Genomic DNA, 3902 nt, shown 5'->3' on the forward strand with positions numbered 1-3902 from the left:
TCTGGCTCTCTGTTTTTCTTATCCCAACTTAAAGGTGGCATGGAGGCAGGTGTTGAATTGCTCAGGGCTGCACTGTTGGCCAGAAGAATGGAGACCAGATCCTAGAGGCTTCCTCTTTCCTCCGTTCCTTGTGGATTTTCCATCATGCCGACTCCACACTAAATCTATTCACTCTGAAACCCAGAACCCTCTTTTTCTTCTCCATTTGCTTAAGTACCATATTGGAGAAAAGAAAAATGGAGCTAATATTTGGTGCTGCATCTCACAGTTCCTCTCGTCAGCTTCTCTACAACACTGCTCTGCTCTGTGATTTTCTTACCTCGTGAAAAGGAAAACAAGGGCTGGAAATGGGGAAACTGGAAACAGGGGCTCCCCTTCATCGTGCCAACCCTGTCTTCTCCTTGGGCCTATTGGAAGAAGCCCAGATGTGAGTTCCTGAGAGATTTTATGCTGCATAAGTTCTATTTTTCCACTAAGCAGAAACTAAGATGCTCAGTATTATTGCTGATGTAGTAGAGAGCCTTTGCTCAATGTGGCAGTATTGACACGTGGTTAAGGGCTGACGCTCTGAACTTGACCTTCCTGGCATCAAATCTGGGTTCTCCTACTCCCTCATAACTGTCAAGTTGTTTCATCTCTCCTGCCTAAGTTTCCTTGTCTGTAAAAGAGGGACAGTAATATTGCCTTGTGGGGTTATTGAGAGCATCGAATGAAAATGCTTGTAAAATCTTGTCCAAATGCATGGCACATATATGCTCAATAATCTTTATTATTATGAAGTGGGTACACGGTGCATTTTGTGGGATGAGACAAATACATGTGCACCATATGTAGGATTTGAAAACAGAAGACAAGGCACCTCAGTTACTAGATACTAGGAAAACTTGTGTGTTGGGATTGGAAAGGCAAGGTGGCTGAGGGGAGTGTGAGTGCAAGAGTGAGACACAACCTCAAATGAGCTCAGCCACACACATTATGGGCCTGTTGTCAGACATCACCATTCAGCCAGTGCTTCAAGGTCCCCTGGAGGAGACCTGTGACCCACAAAATGGACACATGAAAGCCCCACCCGCAAAATGCACAGAGGTCTCCAAAGGGTCAGAACCAATCCAGTGGGACACAGTCCACCACAAGGGAAAGTCAAAGAGCTTCACGCAACACTCGGTTTTTCTCCATCCAGATTAAACCGAGAGTCTTGCAACCAGCAATGGCTTCCTGAAAAGGGCACATTTCATGTCCCCCCACCCACATCCATGAAATCATTCTTCCAAGTGTGGCACTGGCGGTGAGGGTGGAGGAGAGGGGTTTCTCCTGAACTTCCCTAATGGGAGACAGGAAGGATACATTTTGCTTAACATTAAAGATGAAACAAATTTATCAAAGACATCAGGGCAAGTTACCATGTAATGACCCAATATTATGAGCCACGTTTAAGTTTCCTTACTACTTTCATTGAATTATTAAACGAAAATAAAAATCACCTTTAGCTACCCAGTCTAGGCAACTGACGGGTACAAGGACTCCCACAGAAGCTACTTTAGCTTCTACCCCATCTACAAACAACAATTCACTTTATATAATTTTTCTCTTGTTATGGAGACCAAGATGACATCACCAAGCTATGCCTACTGGAATGTATGTGTTCAGAGCTTTCTAACGTTAATGCTCGCTAACAGCCACAGCAGGAAAGAACAGAAGATAAATAGCTTATTTGCTCTGTTTATACTTCTGTTTCTAAAGCTAATGTTTAAATCCACCAAACTATTTTTATCACAAGCCTTTGGAATCTGAAAACTTTTATTCTCTAGTGTTACGCCAGAGCCCTACAACCAAGGCGGTAGATTCTTTCCAAGTGGTAATACTGCTGCTGATGATAATAGCCTTTAATTTGACAAACAGTTGACTTTGCACCCAGAAATGGATAATAGAGCACCACACTAAAAGGCAAAATGGTTCTTTTTTCCCCTGCAGTGGATATTAGGGATATTTCTTGAGTCATGTACAGCAATGCACAAATCACTGATTTTAGTATTCCCATAAGAGAGAGAGTCTCAATTATTGAAAATTCTGCTGAGAATTTGCCTAACTGGTGATTCAAAATTGAAACTATTTTCTCAAATTGTAGAGGCTGGGAGTTCTATTCAAGACAGATCCCCTTTATACCTTTTAGTAGCTTTCATCTGCCTTCCGTTCTAGCCTCATTTGTTACATTTCTGCCCCTTGTATTTCCCACCGTGCCATCTTAGATTTTGGGGGGTGAGGGTTCCTGGGCCACGGGTGGTCTGTATACCCACTCCCTCTTCCTGAATCACTTGCTTCCACCACAGACCCCTCTTTGGTGCTGAAGTTTTCCCTTAGCCTCTAGACCAGATCAGTATTTGGTCCTGGTTTTATACCTTCACACAACTTCATATGTCTACATTATACAATTATTTATCTGTGTAATTATTTTATTATTTATCTCCCCCACAAGTGTGAAAGCTTTATGAGAAAACGGAGCTTGTCTGTTTAGTTTATCATTAGAGATGCAGCATCTAACATGGTACTTGACACACATAACAGAAGCTCAGTACCTACCTGTTAAATGAGACTCACAGACCTAGAGAACAGCCTTGTGGTTGCCCAGGGGGAGAAGGGGTAGGGGAAAAGAGAAATGGGAGTTTGGTATTAACAGATGCAAACTACTTTATTTATATAGGATGGATAAACAACAAGATCCTTCTGTATAGCACAGGGAACTATATTCAATATCCTGTGATTATAATGGAAAAGAATATGAAAAAGAATGCATATATGTATACCTGAGTCACTTTGCTGTACAGCAGAAATTAACACAATATTGTAAATTAACTATACTTCAATAAAATAAATTTTTTTAAATTTTAAATTAAATATTGTAAATCAATTCTACTTCAATATATTTTTTAAAAAATACCTGTTACATGAATAAATATTTTTCATTTTTTGGAAAAGTCATCAATAGTCTGGCATTTTCTCAGAGAGCAAGCCAACCATACCAGCTAAAGCAAAAAATGAACAGTCTATAAATGAATGTTTATTAAGTCCTGTGAAGTAATATATCATATACACCCAACTTTACTCCCCTGTTAAAGGTATCTTTGTTTGATGATGTATATTTGGTGGAGCCATGGGGTCAGGATTCTAAGTAGTCTATTTCAAACAGGGCACTAATAGAATTAGCTGTTCGGTAGGTTGTAAGCTTCTGTAGTAATGTCTACCATAAGACAGAATATAACACTGAAATGGGGAGAAAATGATCAGTTTAGCTAATTTTCTGGGCACTAAGACTCTGGGGAACTCTTAGTACAAAATCCAACAGAGCCCCTAGGAAAAGAGAAGGTATCCTGCCCTCAACAAACATCCAGCCAGCCCCAGGGATCCTGAAGCCTCTTCCACAAATAGGAAAAGCTTAAGTCATGATCCATCATTTTTGGTGCGTCTACCTCCTCATGCAGTAGAATTCATGAAAAACCTTCATTAAGCTCACCCCACACATACACATACCTCAAATTTTCCCATTTACTAAAATAGCTGTCAAACTCCTCTGTACTCTTTTCTCCTACCACAAAATGAGACTAACACCCATTAACCTGAAAGGAATATTTCTAAAGTACAATGAGTCAAGAGAGTGGGAAATTAATATACATGTTATTATAGAAATGTCTAAAATGATTAAGAAGGGATTCATGTCAGCGTCACCAAACTTTACAGCTTTCCAACATCGTGGAAAAGTTAGCAGACATAAAATACTTTATGACAGTTCTCAGAAAATAAAAGAGAGCAATATAAGTTTCAAAGAAATAAGAAAGTGTCACCAAGAAAAATGTAGAGCCAAAGATTTAAAATAGAACTCCTGAAACTTAAAAACAAACCCTTTGTAT

Source organism: Orcinus orca, chromosome 5, assembly GCF_937001465.1.
Source record: "Orcinus orca chromosome 5, mOrcOrc1.1, whole genome shotgun sequence".
In the NCBI taxonomy this organism is placed as follows: domain Eukaryota; kingdom Metazoa; phylum Chordata; class Mammalia; order Artiodactyla; family Delphinidae; genus Orcinus; species Orcinus orca.